Source organism: Pseudophryne corroboree, chromosome 5, assembly GCF_028390025.1.
Source record: "Pseudophryne corroboree isolate aPseCor3 chromosome 5, aPseCor3.hap2, whole genome shotgun sequence".
NCBI lineage: Eukaryota > Metazoa > Chordata > Amphibia > Anura > Myobatrachidae > Pseudophryne > Pseudophryne corroboree.
Genome location: NC_086448.1, coordinates 746,537,445 through 746,557,286, shown reverse-complemented (window position 1 = coordinate 746,557,286; position 19,842 = coordinate 746,537,445). Strand labels below are relative to the sequence as shown.

The 19,842-nt window shown below is 41.6% G+C and overlaps 3 pseudogenes; 1 reads left to right on the top strand and 2 right to left on the bottom strand.

The window, feature by feature from the left end:
• Positions 1 to 9,508: 9,508 nt before the first annotated feature.
• Positions 9,509 to 9,628, bottom strand: LOC134931305 (5S ribosomal RNA; annotated as a pseudogene).
• Positions 9,629 to 14,397: 4,769 nt separating this feature from the next.
• Positions 14,398 to 14,517, bottom strand: LOC134931294 (5S ribosomal RNA; annotated as a pseudogene).
• Positions 14,518 to 18,350: 3,833 nt separating this feature from the next.
• LOC134931282 (5S ribosomal RNA) lies at positions 18,351 to 18,470 on the top strand (annotated as a pseudogene).
• The last annotated feature ends 1,372 nt before the right edge of the window (positions 18,471 to 19,842 follow it).

The following is a 19,842-nucleotide window of genomic DNA, read 5'->3' as shown; positions in this document are numbered from 1 at the left end:
TCTTGCCTTTGCTGAAGTACTAACCCTTCAAATCCAGCAGACCATACTAACGCAGATGTGGCGGTTATGGAAAGCACTGCCCAGTAAACTTCCTCCTGAGTATCTTCATTTTGTCTGCATTCAGATTTTATGCATTCATGGTGCATAGCTGCAGCATACATACCTACCTTGCAGCCTGATCATATAGGAGGGGACGTGGAGGAGGCTGTACGGAGGCGTGAAGTAGGCGGTACAGGGCAATTGCATCATTGTAGCCCCGCACCCCACTTTACAATGCCCACATTACCGGCATTAGAAAGTGTGGGGCGGGGCTACAATGACGCAATTTAACATGAATCGCGTCATCGCCCCGCCCCCTTCTTTGTTATGGGATGCCGCTGTGACCATGTTATGCGGCGAGTGGTGGGGTGCGGCGGGGGGTTAGCGCAATGCGGGAGACTTGCCCACTTCCCAGGGGCGCCGGGAGTGCCTCCCGATTTTCAGGAGCCTCCTGGACTTTCCAGGAGAGTAGGCAAGTATGAGCTGCAGCAATGAGAGAATAGTGCATGTGCTGTATGATTTGCATGAGCGGCTACCGGATTGTTACTATGAAGGTTAGGGGCCTATTTATTAACATTATTTTTACTAAAAAAAAATGTGAAAAGGGTGTTTTCACAACCTTTTCACATTATTTTAGTATCACTCCAATGTATTAAAGGGCTTTTGGAGCAGTTTTCCTGAAAAACTGCTCCAAACCCTTTCATTCACATTTTTTTAGTAACCCTCATCGCATTCCTCATACTTATAATTAGAGATGTGCGGGTTCGGTTTTACTCAGATTTACTCGGGTCTCAAAACGGCATCTTATTGGCTCACGGATGTCACGCGTTTTGGATAAATCTGAAAAACCCGAGTAAATCCGAGTAAAACTGAACCCGCACATCTCTACTTATAATAAGAAATGCAATATGGCCGAATTTACTAAAAAAAAAAAAAAATATGAAAAAAAAATTGCAGTGAGCCCTGTGATAATTTCGCCAGCTCGGGAGCTTTCTCTGCCCCCTGGTAAAGAAAGCTGTGCAGGGACCGGCCTCTGGTGATCAGCTCTGTGTATCCAATGGACACACAAGCTGATCACTGGGGGGGGGGGGGAGTAAAAGAACAAAACAAAAAACACATCTGTCCACGAACCAGTGATCGGTGCTCCTGTGCGGGCTGTCGGGCATCGGGTCCTCCATATGCTGCGCTGTGACCCCCAGTTCAGTAAAGTGATGCTGCAAAATGGCAGCTCACTTTACAGCACCGGGGATCACAGCAGCACACAGGATACGGCACCTGGCAGCCATGCAGAAGCAGCGATGACCGGACTGGTAAGTATATTTACAATGCAGGGGGGTCTGCGGCGGGAAGGGGGGGTGTAGTCGCGATGGGGGGGGGTCAACCTGGCAGCATTGGTAGCGGCGTTGGCAGCGCATGCGCAACAGGACATCAGGTTATTTTTCACGAAAAATAAAATACCCTGATGACGCTGCGGACAGGTATCGCAGGGACAGAGCATATGATACATCAGTGCGATGTAATCAATTATTGCAGTGCGGATTTGGTCGATTTTATCACCTTACTTCCGCATCCTTGGATGCAGATGGTGATAAATAGGCCCCTTATTGAGAGAATGGAAAAAAACTATTGAGCTGCTGGTGGTATTTTATTCTGCTGTTATTACGATGCTATGTATGTAAATATTGACGTTCTTTGTATGATCCCCACAGACAAGATGTAATTGTGCCATGTGGGCGTTTGGAAATGCGATGCTCCACGTTGTTGACCCCAAACCTAGGGGTAAATTTACTAAGGTGAGAGGTTTTTTTTATAACTGGCGATGTTGCCCATAGCAACCAATCAGATTCTACTTAACATTTATCTAGCTGCTTATAGAAGATAATAGATACAGATGTGTCCACATACATCTTTGCTAAATCCCGCCATGTGTGGCTTGGTTTTGCATGCCATAGACTCAGAGAGTTAGCCATACCTTGTGATTTTTCTTAATTTGTTTCTTTAATATTTTACTTTGTACATAATCATATACTATTATGGCAAACAAAATTTTAAAAACCATCCACTCGCTACTTGTGAAAAACAGCTTAGCCGTGTTTTTCATGTTTGCATGTAAGTGGACACATCTGTACATTCTGATTGGTTGCTATAGGCAACATCACAAGTTCTAAAAAAAACTCCCACTTTAGTAAATTTACGCCTTAGTGTCTTTCCCTGGCTAAAGCAAGTTTATTGGAGCAGTCACGGGATCTTCCCCATAGTACTTTGTTCAGCTGAGTGACCCTCTTAAGTGTACTGTAAATGTAACTTCCATGTAACTTGAGTCAACTGGAAAATGGGATTTTATTTGTTCTCGAGATATGAATGTTATTTTTAGCATGTCTTATAAGCAACAGAAATTATTCTGCAGAAACATCTTATCCCTGGAACCCAAGCTTCAGGTATGTAACTGCGGGATTCTCCTTAATGGTACATCTGGGTATCTGTGCTTAGATGGGTGTGGTATAGAGGGTCTACTGGTCGACAGTAACTAGGTTGACAGGGTCTCTAGATCAACAGGGTCTGTAGGTTGACAGGTCAAAAGGTCGACATGATTTTTTTATGTTTTTTGGTGACGTTTTCTCCGTACAGTGGCCCTCATTCCGAGTTGATCGCCTGCTAGCTACTTTTTGCAGCCGTGCAAACGTATAGTCACCGCCCACGGGGGAGTGTATTTTCGCTTTGCAAGTGTGCGATCGCATGTGCAGCCGAGCGGGACGAAAAAGTTTTTTGCAGTTTCTGAGTAGCTCTGGACTTACTCAACCCTTGCGATCACTTCAGTCTTTTTGGTCCCGGAATTGACATCAGTCACCCACCCTGCAAACGCCTGGACACACCTGCGTTTTTCCAACCACTCCCAGAAAACGGTCAGTTGACACCCATAAACGCCCTCTTTCTGTCAATCTCCTTGCAATCGGTTGTGCGAATGGATTCGTCGCTTGAAGCCTTGCACAGCAACTATGCTGTTTGTATCCATACGACGTGTGTGCGCATTGTGGTGCATACGCATGCGCAGTAGTAACCTGATCGTGGCGCTGTAAAAAATCGGCAGCGTGCGATCAACTCGGAATGAGGGCCAGTGACAGGAACCCCAATTAGTGCTCACTTCACTCGCCATGTTTTGGGCAAGGTGCTTTGCTCCGCTACCGCTGCACTCGGCACAGGTTACTATTCCTAATCGTAGTCCGCGCGTCAACCTTTTGACCTGTCGACCTAGTTACTGTCGACCTAGAGACCGGATATCGCTTAGATGCATCCCAGAGCATCTTGTTTACATATTCACAAATGCAGCAAATCATTGTCATTTGTTGGCTATTGTCGAAGTCAAAAATATTATACCCACATGCATCAAGTACAAACACCACACAGAGTGGCCCCCGTGCGTGTGCTTGTGCTGCCGTGTGCAGGGCCGGTTCCGTGGCTTCTGGCGCCCCGGGCGGCATTAGGGGGCGTGGCTTCATACGTGGTCAGTTACGCCCCCTGTACTGTTGTAGGATGTGCAGTGCGCGAATACATCATCGCGCACCGCACAGCAAAGGTCCTATCCACGAAGGTAAACTAGACGCTAAGCGTCTAGTTCCCTTCGTGGAGAGGACCTTTGCTGTGCGGTGCGCGATGACGTCAAAGCGCACCGCACATCATTACAGTGAAGGTCCTCTCCAGGAAGGGAAATTAGACGCGTAGCGTCTAGTTTCCCTTCACAACGGACAGCGGGCCGCGGCAGCGGGGGGCACCACAGCAGCAGCGGATCTTGCCATGGTGCGGCGCCCTCCGGAAGGCGGCGCCCCGGGCAAAAGTCCTGCTTGCCCATGGCAAGATCCGCTACTGGCCGTGTGTGCGCATGCCCGTACGCTGCATACATTGGCTCACGAAGCCCTGCGTATTAGCGCATGGTATGAGTAAATACGATAGCATACGCATTCGCATGGAAAAGCCACAAAGACATAACTGATATTTCATCCACATAGTGCATAATTTACACATAGCCCACACATACCACACCAGCATGTTATGTTTACCTAAGGAATAGAACAATAGGATATCCTGCATTTACAGGATATGAGGGGACAGAATTAGGTTAGGATGTGGTGTTTGGTATCCAGATGTACAGTATTTCAAAGGCTACACTCCGATCACAGTTTGCAGATTATAGCATGCTCCTGCGCACAGATACGCGCAGGAATACAATATTCATATCATACTGTAATTACTGTACTCGTGATATTCGGCGGGAACCAGGTGGAAGACATCTGCAAGTACACCTGGACAAAGCATCGCCCACCTATTCAAACCAACCTATGACCCCTCATGTACTGTAAATGACCTGCCCCTTGACCTATGGATGAAGAGCTTACAGTTTCCTTTGTACTGTGTTTTGGACAATTGTATAAAAGCAAGGCCTCCTGGCCGGTCCCAGTCTATTCTCTGAAGGTCATCTATTTAGACTGACTGTGGACCGGATCCGGGTGGTGCAGGCGAACAAACGTATGTATCCATTGGTTGTAGCTTCTTCTCTGTAATATTGTTGTATTTCATTGTATAGCCAATTTTAGTAAATAATTGTTGCTGCATTGGACCACAACATAACATATACTACTGGTGTCGCATTCCATTTCTGTTAAGGGTTTAAAGTGTATTTCAGCCACACATGTAGCTGCATTGTGCTCACAGCGTGTCGGCGTGTGTACGCAAAGTGTGTACATATTACGCCCGTTCGGCATTGGTACGCAAAGTGCGTACACAGTACAGGGGTTACGGATTGCATTCAGCGGCTGCAGCGGCCCGAACTTCAGTGTAATAAGGTACTGCTTTTTCCTGTAAGTTAAACGAACTTAACAGTATAGTTTGCCATGTAATTATTACATAACGTAGCGTCTTAGACATGTATGACTTTATGCTTGGGAAGACAGAACAGGAAAGGGAACGAGGGGGTAGGTGCCAGGAGATGTAACTCTTGCAGGTGTATTAGTAGTACACATTAGCCCAGGGCTTACCACACATAGCTGGAATCTGGCGGTTAGTGCACATTAGCCCAGGGTTTACCACGCATAGCTGGAATCTGGCGGTTAGTGCACATTAGCCCAGGGCTTACCACACATAGCTGGAATCTGGCGGTTAGTGCACATTAGCCCAGGGCTTACCACACATAGCTGGAATCTATTGGTTAGTGAACATTAGCCCAGGGCTTACCACACATAGCTGGAATCTGTGGGTTAGTGCACATTAGTCCAGGGGTTACCACACATAGCTGGAATCTGTGGGTTAGTGCACATTATCTTAAGGCTTACCATGCATAGCAGGAATATTTGGGTTTGAGCACATTAGCCCAGGCCTTACCACGCATAACTGCAATCTGTGGGTTAGTGCACATTAGCCCAGGGCTTACCACGCATAGCTGGAATCTGTGGGTTAGTGCACATTAGTCCAGGGGTTACCACACATAGCTGGAATCTGTGGGTTAGTGCACATTATTTTAAGGCTTACCATGCATAGCAGGAATATTTGGGTTAGTGAACATTAGCCCAGGGCTTACCACACATAGCTGGAATCTGGCGGTTAGTGCACATTAGCCCAGGGCTTACCACACATAGCTGGAATCTATGGGTTTGAGCACATTAGCCCAGGCCTTACCACGCATAACTGCAATCTGTGGGTTAGTGCACATTAGCCCAGGGCTTACCACGCATAGCTGGAATCTGTGGGTTAGTGCACATTAGTCCAGGGGTTACCACACATAGCTGGAATCTGTGGGTTAGTGCACATTAGCCCAAGCTTTACCACATACAGCTGGAATTTGTGAGTTAGTGCGCATTAGCCCAGGGCTTACCACGCATAGCTGGAATCTGTGGGTTAGTGCACATTAGCCCAGGGCTTACCACGCATAGCTGGAATCTGTGGGTTAGCGCACATTAGCCCAGGGCTTACCACGCATAGCTGGAATCTGTGAGTTAGCATACATTAGCCCGGGCTTTACCACGTATAACTGCAATCTATAGGTTAGCGCACATTAGCCCAGGGCTTACCACGTAAAGCTGGAATCTATGGATTAGTGCACATTAGCCCAGGCTTTACCACATACAGCTGGAATTTGTGGGTTAGTCCACATTAGTCCAGCGCTTACCACGCATAGCTGGAATCTGTGGGTTAGTGCTGTGAATGCCAAATTGCTTTCTCACAAATATTTAAAATGTCCGCTCTGATATATATTGTAAACGCCTGCACCTCTTATTACCATGTGCCATGAATGTGCGCTATACATAGCAAAACACTGCATCCCATAAGAGAAAACAATACACTGTCAAAGTCAAAAAAAATATTACATAGAGAGAGCATACAAACCACACACATTTAAGTCGCTATACTTGCAAAAATGCGCAGCGAGGACAGCAATATATGGAAACACACGCATTTGCTCGGACATGGCACGGAGATGGATTCGACACTTATTTCATACAGTACATAATTATAATAATATCAAGCACCAGACATCATGTTTGGTATTAAAACAACCAGCTCAATGCGTAGATTAATTTGATACTTGTTATTAAGTTGTGGGACATTGTAGCGGATAGATATGATTGAATGTATAAAAGCTAAAATCACTTTGTTGGGAACAATGGATGATCAAGCAAATCCTTTACTAAGATTTTCAGGGCTGAACCTGATTAGCATATACAAAGGAGAGAGAGAGACCCCTCCCCTAGGAACAGACACACAGGAGGATAGTTCCTGTCTGGGGGGGGTTGGGGTCAGTGTTGCTGGTTGCCACAGAGAGCAGATGTGATGTGGGTGCACTCAGAACAGAGGTCTCAGAAGCATGGCTGGATCATCGCCAGGCATAAAAGGCTAAGTATCATAATCTCAATATCTCATGGCTTATTGGCATAGAGTAGTTTTAAATGTGTGTTTTGTGGTGGGGTAGTTGTGGAATGATGGGTAAGCATAGAGTGGTTGGTTTGGAGAAACAAATGGCTTGGGGATGGTGAGGCTTGCGCAGCTGTGTGAATATAACTTGTTTGTGCCCTGTGAAGTCTGTGATGAAGTGGAACATTAGACAACCTGTAGCATAGCATTTGTGGTATTTGTTTGCCTATGGAGATTTAATAAGATGGTTCTAGGAAGTTGGATTGAAATTGTGAAAGGTGATTTAGATTGTTTGGAATTGTAAAATCAGAACATATGCATTGTTTTGAGGCTTGGACATTTTGGAATAAATGGAGTCTTGTGTTTTCTGCTATGTGATTGTGGTGTAGTAGAGAGTGCCATGTGTTTGGGCCTGCAAATCTAAAATGGCTGCTGCCGGGTATTTTCCCCTCCCCCTTTCAGCCATGTGGTGTAGTCTTTGGAATCAAGTGGAGTTTTCCCAAAATGGAGTCAAGCTTCTGCCCCATGCGGCATTGTAGGGACAATTGTGTTGCTGGGTGTTGTGTATATAGGGACAGGCAGCATGGGTAAGCTCAAGTACTTTCTAAACAAAGATTCTCTGCATTGACTGACTGCGCAGCGATTGTTCCTCACATGTGTAAGCTTTCTCTGCAATCATATTGATCTTCTTGTTATTGTAAGCCATTTCTTTCTCTCTCTCTCTTCTCCTTTTCCTCTCTTATTTTCCCTTAAACGTAATTGTATTGTATTGTATTTCCCGTGTAGTTATCTGGTTAGGTAGTCTATGTTATATTGTAGTGTATCATTTGTACTGTGATTCCTTTTGCAAGTACAATAGTTATAATACATATAATAGGTTTTGGACCCTAAGCCCAGGTATCTGTGTATTCCTTATAGTGTTAAGTAATCTCAGAGCGTCGGTGACGCTCAAACAGCTTGTGAGTTAATCAGGTTACACCAGGTTGCATTTACACGTTATCACCACACTAAGGTTTACTGTATATTTCGTTGTTAAAGGTATAGATATAAAGGTTTAACGTTGTAAGCGTCTGCACCGCTGGTGATCTCCTCGTGGTCCCGAGCGTCCGCTACGCTATAGCGAATCATTACGTTAGTCGGCAGCCAATAGCGTGCCTGCCTGTGATCTCTGGGCCGTAAGCGAACGTGACGCTTGAGCGTCTCGACTACGGTTGAGCGATCGTTACGCAACTTGCGTACCCTTACGGTACTTCTTACGTAGATAGCGTACAGTGTTCTTAGACCTCTTAAAGTGTTTTATATACGATAAATATTTAGCTTTATCAACACCCACACATTATCTGAGTTCCAAAGCTCATTGATGTATATATATATATTTGTAGTTGGGGGGAGGGGGTTTAGCGACCAATGGTGTCTATAAGAATCACACTTTAGGTGTATATTTTCAAAGTAAAATACAATTTATTAGTGTGTACAATTTAAAAAATGACAAGAAACTTTTTCTAAAAAAACTTTTTCTAAAAAAATGACAATAACTTTTTCTAAAAAAATGGGATAAAAACTATACATACAGAACTATAAAATACCAGTTATAAGTGAATAAATAGTAAAAAAGGATTCCTTAACTTGGTATGTAGTCACTGCCAGATAGCCCAACGCGTTTCGTCCTTAAGACTTCATCAAGGGGTGTTGGCAGACTGGGACCAGGCATCTATTTATACCCATACTAATATGGTAACAATTATGACATCATTTCCTGTTGGTACCACATGGTATTTTGTGACAGACTAAGAATTCTTATTTTACACTAGTAAGTGATATAGTTTAATAGTACATAAGTTCCAGATGTTAGTTATTTGGTTTGGGAGCAAGTTTAGAGTCCAGAAAGCTGAATAAAACAGTTATAAGGTGCACCAGTGTATTTTCCGCCCCACTTCCGGTTTCACGGCGTCGCGTCACTTCCGCCCCACTTCCGGTAACCGGACTGCGCATGCGCCGGCGGTTTCCAATGCTTACAGTGTCCAGAGGGCTAAGTTCTATATTCACAGTTCTCTTGGCGGCGGCCATCTTTGTGGAGACTTTTCCTTCAGTCTCTCTATGCGGCGGCCATCTTAGTGGAGGGCAGCACTGCAGACATTTATAGTACTTTTTGACGTAGAAATGGAAAATAAATAGAAAAAAGGGGATTAGTGCATCTAAAAACGATGTCAATACAGTACTTTATATTTAGAGCATTATATGAACAAAAAGGGGAATATCAATAATTTCTAAAAGGACACTTACATACTTATAAAAGAAGGAATATCATAAATGTAATAATAATAATATAATAAATATAATAAATATAATAAATGATAAATATGTGTGCATATAATTAAGGTAATTTATGCATATTGCAAAGTGCAGATTTAGGGCAGTGCTTTAAAAGTGTTTTAAGCACATTACTATGCTAAGTGAGTTTTAAAGGTACAGATCTGGGCGGTGAGGGAAAGGATGGTATTCGGTGTGCATTGCTTTCGTGCTTCTTTTAAAAAACTGACATGCTCATGTAGGCTATTTTTAGTTAGTTTGTTTACAGTACCTGATATTCCCAGGTGGTCTCCCTGTTCTGGTACTGATCAGGCCCGACACTGCTTCGCTTCCAAGATCGGACGAGATTGGGCGTGTCCAGTGTGGTTTGACTGTAAGAATCCCTTACCTTACATGTGTCAGTGTTAATTATATAACTTTGCACGTTACAGCGGATTTGTGGTGATGGTGGGTGGGTGGGCAGGAGGTAGGTGGGGGATGGGGGGGGGGAAGTGGGGTGGGGGGGGGGGGGGTGGGGGGGGGGGAGTGGGAGGAGGAGGGGGGGGGGGGGGGGAGGCCAGTAGGTTAGATGAGATGTTAAAGATCCGACCGTGTGGTCCTGATGCCAGGATTAAGATTACAGGAACGGCGCAATTTCATAGTGGTCGTTGAAACCCTTTGGATGAAGTGTCTGTAGTTGGAAGATCCAGTACATTTCTCTGCGTGATAGTCTGTTGGCCAAATCGCCACCTCTTTCTCCCAGTTTCACAAGTTCAATAGCTTTAAAAGTCAGTGCTTCTGGGTTTGAGTCATGTACTAAATTGAAATGTCTGGATACTGCATGCGTTTCTATTTTATTCTTAATGTTACGGACGTGTTCTTGGATTCTTATTTTGAGGGGTCTCTTAGTCTTTCCCACATATTGCTTTCCGCACCCACATTCTAAAAGGTAGATCACTGATTGGGTATTACAGTTTATGAAGTCTTTGATTTTGTAAGTTTCCCTTTTTTCAGTGTCCGTGAAAGTTTTTCTTACTGGATGTAAGTACCGGCAGATGTTGCACCTGCCGCACTTATAGGATCCAGTGCATTTCGGCATTCTTAGATCTTCTTTAATATCCTTACGTAACATGCTGGGTGCTAGTGTATCTTTAAGATTTTTTGATTTTCTGAAGATGATCTCGGGGCGAGGAGGTAGAATTTCTTTGAGTACGGGATCCATTAATAAGATTCCCCAATGGTTCTTGAGTGAGTCTCTAATGGTTTTTTCATGACGGTTATATGTGGTGATAAAGGAGACGGAGTCCTTTTTCGTTTCTTTGGTTTTATATTCTAGTAGTGTGGATCTCTCTAGAGCTTTTGCTTTAGTAGCTGCCTCTGTTATAATATTCACAGGGTACTCTTTGTCCTCGAATCTTTGTTTGTATTTCTCGATTTGGGCTTCGCATTCTTCCTGGTTAGTGCAGTTTCTTTTTATCCTGTTAAATTGGGAGAAGGGGATATTATTTTTCCATTTCTTTAAATGATTGCTTCTGTAGTGTAGATAGCTGTTCGTATCTACTTGCTTGATAAAGTTTTTTGTCTCGATTTTACTGCCCCTACCCATTAAAACCAGATCCAGAAATTCAATAGACTCTTGGTTGATCTTGGATGTAAAAACGAGATTCATATCATTGTTGCTCAGATGTTCCAGGAATTCATAAAATCTTTCTTCTGTTCCATCCCAGATGATTAAAATGTCATCTATATAGCGACGGTAAAAGATTAAATGTTCCTTAAAATCATGTTTGCCGTATATAAAATTCTTCTCCCAGCTGCCCATAAAAAGATTAGCGAAACTTGGTGCAAAAATTGTACCCATCGCGGTCCCACATCGTTGTAAATAAAAGTCTTCTAAAAATTTAAAATAATTGTGTTGAAGGATAAAAAACATGACATCACAGATAAAATCTTTATGGGAGGTTGTTAGTGTTGTATCATTCTCCAAGAAATCTCTGCATGCGGTTACCCCTTTTTTGTGATCTATACAGGTGTACAGTGACTGAACATCTATTGTTGCCCACTTGAAGGTGTCTTTCCACACAAAATCTTTTAGGGAGTTCAATACGGAAGTGGTGTCCTTTAAAAATGATGGTAAATCTTTTACGAGGGGTTTTAGAAAGACATCTACATATTCTGACAAATTGGATGTAAGAGAGTCGATACCCGCCACAATGGGTCTTCCGGGCGGGTTTTCCAGATTTTTGTGGATCTTTGGCAGGAAATAAAAAATAGGGGTAATGGGGTCTGATTTGAACAAAAATTGGAATTCTTCCTTCGTAAGAATGTCCGTACGTAGACCACGCACTAGTAATGTTCTCAGTTCTTCAATGAAAGCATTTTTAGGGTCATTGGATAATTTTATGTAGGAAGCGTTGTCTCCCAATAGTCTCTCTGCTTCTGTGATATACTTATCACGGTCCATTATGACCAGACCCCCCCCTTTGTCAGCCTCTTTTAAAACGATTTCCTTGTTTTTTTGTAGCTTTTTTAGTGCTTCTTTTTCTCTATTCGTGATGTTCTTCTCCTTTATTTTCTCTAGATCGGTGTCACATAGGTCCTTTTTCACCATTTCATAAAAAATATCGATGTTACTCCCTTTTGATTCTAATGGATAAAACTTAGAAGTGGGTTTTAAACCTGATTTCGATTGGGTTTCGTAGTTACTAATAATAGCATTATCTTTCTTTAAAAAGTGTCTCTTCAGTGTGAGTTTTCTGATGAACTTGTTTAAGTCAATGAAGGTCTCAAATTTATTGAGACCTCCTGTGGGTGCGAATGTGAGACCTTTGTTGAGCAATGAGACTTCCGGTTTCGATAGTGCATGTTTTGAAAGGTTAAATATTCCTTTTTCATTTGTATCCGTCATTATAGTGCTCTTTTCTTGTTCTCTCTTCCTCCTACTGCCCCGTTTTCCTCTTCTTCTGTATATCTTCTTTTTAGTGGTGATGCCAGGCGAACGTCCTCTTTCAGGGAATTTCCTGTGGTTTCTTTTGGTCTTGTTCCTGTTCTCTGGGCTAAAAAAGCCTGGTCACTATTAGAGTTGAAACGTTGCAATGTTGTGAATCTGTTCTGTAACCTTACAGTTGGTGATGGTGATATTCCTTCTTGATTCCGTGATGGTCTTCTTTTTATTGGAACGGTTTTCCAATACTGTCTGTCTGTTCTGTTTATTTGCTGATTCATGGTTCCAAACCTACTCCAATTCTTTATCTTTCCTTGTTCGTAGTCTGTTTTGTCCCTTATAAATTTCTTTTCTTTATTCTTGGTGACTTCTCCTTCGATATGCTCCATTTTTTTATGAAGAACTTTTTCGTTAATTTTATAGTCCTCTTTATCTTTAAAAGGTTCCAGTTCAGTTTCTTTATGTTGGATACTCTTTTCTAATTCTGAGAGGGAGTTCTTCTTTTCCTCAATCAAGAGTTTCATGAGTTCAATGGAGCAATTATGTAATGTTTTATCCCATTTTTCCAAAAAAGCAGCGTCAAGATTACCGAATGTGGGTTGTTTAAGGAGTCTAAGTCCCCTAGGAATTCTATTAACTGATATGTAATGTTCCAAACCCTTGATATCCCACCATGTTTTCACTTCCTTGGTGAGGAGTCTTTCTATGCCCCAAAATAATTCATCTAAATCACATGGTGGTGAGGGTTCATTTATGTGTTGTTTTTCATTAAATATTTTTTGGCACCAGTTTTGTCTTTTGGTTGCTCTATCTGAATTCCTCCACATTCTTCTAAAAACGTTGTGATACACCAGGCAGCAGTAAAAAGTACTTGCCCAAAAATTTGAAAATAGAAAAAATTACTGCGCCACTTGTGTTCATCAACGTTAGATATAAATAAAAACAATATTTATCTGACACTCCCTAGAATTTTAAAAAGGGCGTCTGCTTACCCCCTAACAGGGATGGCGGTTCCCTGTGTAAGAAAATTACATGTAGTTGGGGGGAGGGGGTTTAGCGACCAATGGTGTCTATAAGAATCACACTTTAGGTGTATATTTTCAAAGTAAAATACAATTTATTAGTGTGTACAATTTAAAAAATGACAAGAAACTTTTTCTAAAAAAACTTTTTCTAAAAAAATGACAATAACTTTTTCTAAAAAAATGGGATAAAAACTATACATACAGAACTATAAAATACCAGTTATAAGTGAATAAATAGTAAAAAAGGATTCCTTAACTTGGTATGTAGTCACTGCCAGATAGCCCAACGCGTTTCGTCCTTAAGACTTCATCAAGGGGTGTTGGCAGACTGGGACCAGGCATCTATTTATACCCATACTAATATGGTAACAATTATGACATCATTTCCTGTTGGTACCACATGGTATTTTGTGACAGACTAAGAATTCTTATTTTACACTAGTAAGTGATATAGTTTAATAGTACATAAGTTCCAGATGTTAGTTATTTGGTTTGGGAGCAAGTTTAGAGTCCAGAAAGCTGAATAAAACAGTTATAAGGTGCACCAGTGTATTTTCCGCCCCACTTCCGGTTTCACGGCGTCGCGTCACTTCCGCCCCACTTCCGGTAACCGGACTGCGCATGCGCCGGCGGTTTCCAATGCTTACAGTGTCCAGAGGGCTAAGTTCTATATTCACAGTTCTCTTGGCGGCGGCCATCTTTGTGGAGACTTTTCCTTCAGTCTCTCTATGCGGCGGCCATCTTAGTGGAGGGCAGCACTGCAGACATTTATAGTACTTTTTGACGTAGAAATGGAAAATAAATAGAAAAAAGGGGATTAGTGCATCTAAAAACGATGTCAATACAGTACTTTATATTTAGAGCATTATATGAACAAAAAGGGGAATATCAATAATTTCTAAAAGGACACTTACATACTTATAAAAGAAGGAATATCATAAATGTAATAATAATAATATAATAAATATAATAAATATAATAAATGATAAATATGTGTGCATATAATTAAGGTAATTTATGCATATTGCAAAGTGCAGATTTAGGGCAGTGCTTTAAAAGTGTTTTAAGCACATTACTATGCTAAGTGAGTTTTAAAGGTACAGATCTGGGCGGTGAGGGAAAGGATGGTATTCGGTGTGCATTGCTTTCGTGCTTCTTTTAAAAAACTGACATGCTCATGTAGGCTATTTTTAGTTAGTTTGTTTACAGTACCTGATATTCCCAGGTGGTCTCCCTGTTCTGGTACTGATCAGGCCCGACACTGCTTCGCTTCCAAGATCGGACGAGATTGGGCGTGTCCAGTGTGGTTTGACTGTAAGAATCCCTTACCTTACATGTGTCAGTGTTAATTATATAACTTTGCACGTTACAGCGGATTTGTGGTGATGGTGGGTGGGTGGGCAGGAGGTAGGTGGGGGATGGGGGGGGGGAAGTGGGGTGGGGGGGGGGGGGTGGGGGGGGGGGGAGTGGGAGGAGGAGGGGGGGGGGGGGGGTGAGGCCAGTAGGTTAGATGAGATGTTAAAGATCCGACCGTGTGGTCCTGATGCCAGGATTAAGATTACAGGAACGGCGCAATTTCATAGTGGTCGTTGAAACCCTTTGGATGAAGTGTCTGTAGTTGGAAGATCCAGTACATTTCTCTGCGTGATAGTCTGTTGGCCAAATCGCCACCTCTTTCTCCCAGTTTCACAAGTTCAATAGCTTTAAAAGTCAGTGCTTCTGGGTTTGAGTCATGTACTAAATTGAAATGTCTGGATACTGCATGCGTTTCTATTTTATTCTTAATGTTACGGACGTGTTCTTGGATTCTTATTTTGAGGGGTCTCTTAGTCTTTCCCACATATTGCTTTCCGCACCCACATTCTAAAAGGTAGATCACTGATTGGGTATTACAGTTTATGAAGTCTTTGATTTTGTAAGTTTCCCTTTTTTCAGTGTCCGTGAAAGTTTTTCTTACTGGATGTAAGTACCGGCAGATGTTGCACCTGCCGCACTTATAGGATCCAGTGCATTTCGGCATTCTTAGATCTTCTTTAATATCCTTACGTAACATGCTGGGTGCTAGTGTATCTTTAAGATTTTTTGATTTTCTGAAGATGATCTCGGGGCGAGGAGGTAGAATTTCTTTGAGTACGGGATCCATTAATAAGATTCCCCAATGGTTCTTGAGTGAGTCTCTAATGGTTTTTTCATGACGGTTATATGTGGTGATAAAGGAGACGGAGTCCTTTTTCGTTTCTTTGGTTTTATATTCTAGTAGTGTGGATCTCTCTAGAGCTTTTGCTTTAGTAGCTGCCTCTGTTATAATATTCACAGGGTACTCTTTGTCCTCGAATCTTTGTTTGTATTTCTCGATTTGGGCTTCGCATTCTTCCTGGTTAGTGCAGTTTCTTTTTATCCTGTTAAATTGGGAGAAGGGGATATTATTTTTCCATTTCTTTAAATGATTGCTTCTGTAGTGTAGATAGCTGTTCGTATCTACTTGCTTGATAAAGTTTTTTGTCTCGATTTTACTGCCCCTACCCATTAAAACCAGATCCAGAAATTCAATAGACTCTTGGTTGATCTTGGATGTAAAAACGAGATTCATATCATTGTTGCTCAGATGTTCCAGGAATTCATAAAATCTTTCTTCTGTTCCATCCCAGATGATTAAAATGTCATCTATATAGCGACGGTAAAAGATTAAATGTTCCTTAAAATCATGTTTGCCGTATATAAAATTCTTCTCCCAGCTGCCCATAAAAAGATTAGCGAAACTTGGTGCAAAAATTGTACCCATCGCGGTCCCACATCGTTGTAAATAAAAGTCTTCTAAAAATTTAAAATAATTGTGTTGAAGGATAAAAAACATGACATCACAGATAAAATCTTTATGGGAGGTTGTTAGTGTTGTATCATTCTCCAAGAAATCTCTGCATGCGGTTACCCCTTTTTTGTGATCTATACAGGTGTACAGTGACTGAACATCTATTGTTGCCCACTTGAAGGTGTCTTTCCACACAAAATCTTTTAGGGAGTTCAATACGGAAGTGGTGTCCTTTAAAAATGATGGTACATCTTTTACGAGGGGTTTTAGAAAGACATCTACATATTCTGACAAATTGGATGTAAGAGAGTCGATACCCGCCACAATGGGTCTTCCGGGCGGGTTTTCCAGATTTTTGTGGATCTTTGGCAGGAAATAAAAAATAGGGGTAATGGGGTCTGATTTGAACAAAAATTGGAATTCTTCCTTCGTAAGAATGTCCGTACGTAGACCACGCACTAGTAATGTTCTCAGTTCTTCAATGAAAGCATTTTTAGGGTCATTGGATAATTTTATGTAGGAAGCGTTGTCTCCCAATAGTCTCTCTGCTTCTGTGATATACTTATCACGGTCCATTATGACCAGACCCCCCCCTTTGTCAGCCTCTTTTAAAACGATTTCCTTGTTTTTTTGTAGCTTTTTTAGTGCTTCTTTTTCTCTATTCGTGATGTTCTTCTCCTTTATTTTCTCTAGATGTTCAGTCACTGTACACCTGTATAGATCACAAAAAAGGGGTAACCGCATGCAGAGATTTCTTGGAGAATGATACAACACTAACAACCTCCCATAAAGATTTTATCTGTGATGTCATGTTTTTTATCCTTCAACACAATTATTTTAAATTTTTAGAAGACTTTTATTTACAACGATGTGGGACCGCGATGGGTACAATTTTTGCACCAAGTTTCGCTAATCTTTTTATGGGCAGCTGGGAGAAGAATTTTATATACGGCAAACATGATTTTAAGGAACATTTAATCTTTTACCGTCGCTATATAGATGACATTTTAATCATCTGGGATGGAACAGAAGAAAGATTTTATGAATTCCTGGAACATCTGAGCAACAATGATATGAATCTCGTTTTTACATCCAAGATCAACCAAGAGTCTATTGAATTTCTGGATCTGGTTTTAATGGGTAGGGGCAGTAAAATCGAGACAAAAAACTTTATCAAGCAAGTAGATACGAACAGCTATCTACACTACAGAAGCAATCATTTAAAGAAATGGAAAAATAATATCCCCTTCTCCCAATTTAACAGGATAAAAAGAAACTGCACTAACCAGGAAGAATGCGAAGCCCAAATCGAGAAATACAAACAAAGATTCGAGGACAAAGAGTACCCTGTGAATATTATAACAGAGGCAGCTACTAAAGCAAAAGCTCTAGAGAGATCCACACTACTAGAATATAAAACCAAAGAAACGAAAAAGGACTCCGTCTCCTTTATCACCACATATAACCGTCATGAAAAAACCATTAGAGACTCACTCAAGAACCATTGGGGAATCTTATTAATGGATCCCGTACTCAAAGAAATTCTACCTCCTCGCCCCGAGATCATCTTCAGAAAATCAAAAAATCTTAAAGATACACTAGCACCCAGCATGTTACGTAAGGATATTAAAGAAGATCTAAGAATGCCGAAATGCACTGGATCCTATAAGTGCGGCAGGTGCAACATCTGCCGGTACTTACATCCAGTAAGAAAAACTTTCACGGACACTGAAAAAAGGGAAACTTACAAAATCAAAGACTTCATAAACTGTAATACCCAATCAGTGATCTACCTTTTAGAATGTGGGTGCGGAAAGCAATATGTGGGAAAGACTAAGAGACCCCTCAAAATAAGAATCCAAGAACACGTCCGTAACATTAAGAATAAAATAGAAACGCATGCAGTATCCAGACATTTCAATTTAGTACATGACTCAAACCCAGAAGCACTGACTTTTAAAGCTATTGAACTTGTGAAACTGGGAGAAAGAGGTGGCGATTTGGCCAACAGACTATCACGCAGAGAAATGTACTGGATCTTCCAACTACAGACACTTCATCCAAAGGGTTTCAACGACCACTATGAAATTGCGCCGTTCCTGTAATCTTAATCCTGGCATCAGGACCACACGGTCGGATCTTTAACATCTCATCTAACCTACTGGCCTCCCCCCCCCCCCCCCCCCTCCTCCTCCCACTCCCCCCCCCCACCCCCCCCCCCCCCCACCCCACTTCCCCCCCCCCATCCCCCACCTACCTCCTGCCCACCCACCCACCATCACCACAAATCCGCTGTAACGTGCAAAGTTATATAATTAACACTGACACATGTAAGGTAAGGGATTCTTACAGTCAAACCACACTGGACACGCCCAATCTCGTCCGATCTTGGAAGCGAAGCAGTGTCGGGCCTGATCAGTACCAGAACAGGGAGACCACCTGGGAATATCAGGTACTGTAAACAAACTAACTAAAAATAGCCTACATGAGCATGTCAGTTTTTTAAAAGAAGCACGAAAGCAATGCACACCGAATACCATCCTTTCCCTCACCGCCCAGATCTGTACCTTTAAAACTCACTTAGCATAGTAATGTGCTTAAAACACTTTTAAAGCACTGCCCTAAATCTGCACTTTGCAATATGCATAAATTACCTTAATTATATGCACACATATTTATCATTTATTATATTTATTATATTTATTATATTATTATTATTACATTTATGATATTCCTTCTTTTATAAGTATGTAAGTGTCCTTTTAGAAATTATTGATATTCCCCTTTTTGTTCATATAATGCTCTAAATATAAAGTACTGTATTGACATCGTTTTTAGATGCACTAATCCCCTTTTTTCTATTTATTTTCCATTTCTACGTCAAAAAGTACTATAAATGTCTGCAGTGCTGCCCTCCACTAAGATGGCCGCCGCATAGAGAGACTGAAGGAAAAGTCTCCACAAAGATGGCCGCCGCCAAGAGAACTGTGAATATAGAACTTAGCCCTCTGGACACTGTAAGCATTGGAAACCGCCGGCGCATGCGCAGTCCGGTTACCGGAAGTGGGGCGGAAGTGACGCGACGCCGTGAAACCGGAAGTGGGGCGGAAAATACACTGGTGCACCTTATAACTGTTTTATTCAGCTTTCTGGACTCTAAACTTGCTCCCAAACCAAATAACTAACATCTGGAACTTATGTACTATTAAACTATATCACTTACTAGTGTAAAATAAGAATTCTTAGTCTGTCACAAAATACCATGTGGTACCAACAGGAAATGATGTCATAATTGTTACCATATTAGTATGGGTATAAATAGATGCCTGGTCCCAGTCTGCCAACACCCCTTGATGAAGTCTTAAGGACGAAACGCGTTGGGCTATCTGGCAGTGACTACATACCAAGTTAAGGAATCCTTTTTTACTATTTATTCACTTATAACTGGTATTTTATAGTTCTGTATGTATAGTTTTTATCCCATTTTTTTAGAAAAAGTTATTGTCATTTTTTTAGAAAAAGTTTTTTTAGAAAAAGTTTCTTGTCATTTTTTAAATTGTACACACTAATAAATTGTATTTTACTTTGAAAATATACACCTAAAGTGTGATTCTTATAGACACCATTGGTCGCTAAACCCCCTCCCCCCAACTACATGTAATTTTCTTACACAGGGAACCGCCATCCCTGTTAGGGGGTAAGCAGACGCCCTTTTTAAAATTCTAGGGAGTGTCAGATAAATATTGTTTTTATTTATATCTAACGTTGATGAACACAAGTGGCGCAGTAATTTTTTCTATTTTCATATATATATTTGTTATTAAAAGGATATGGAT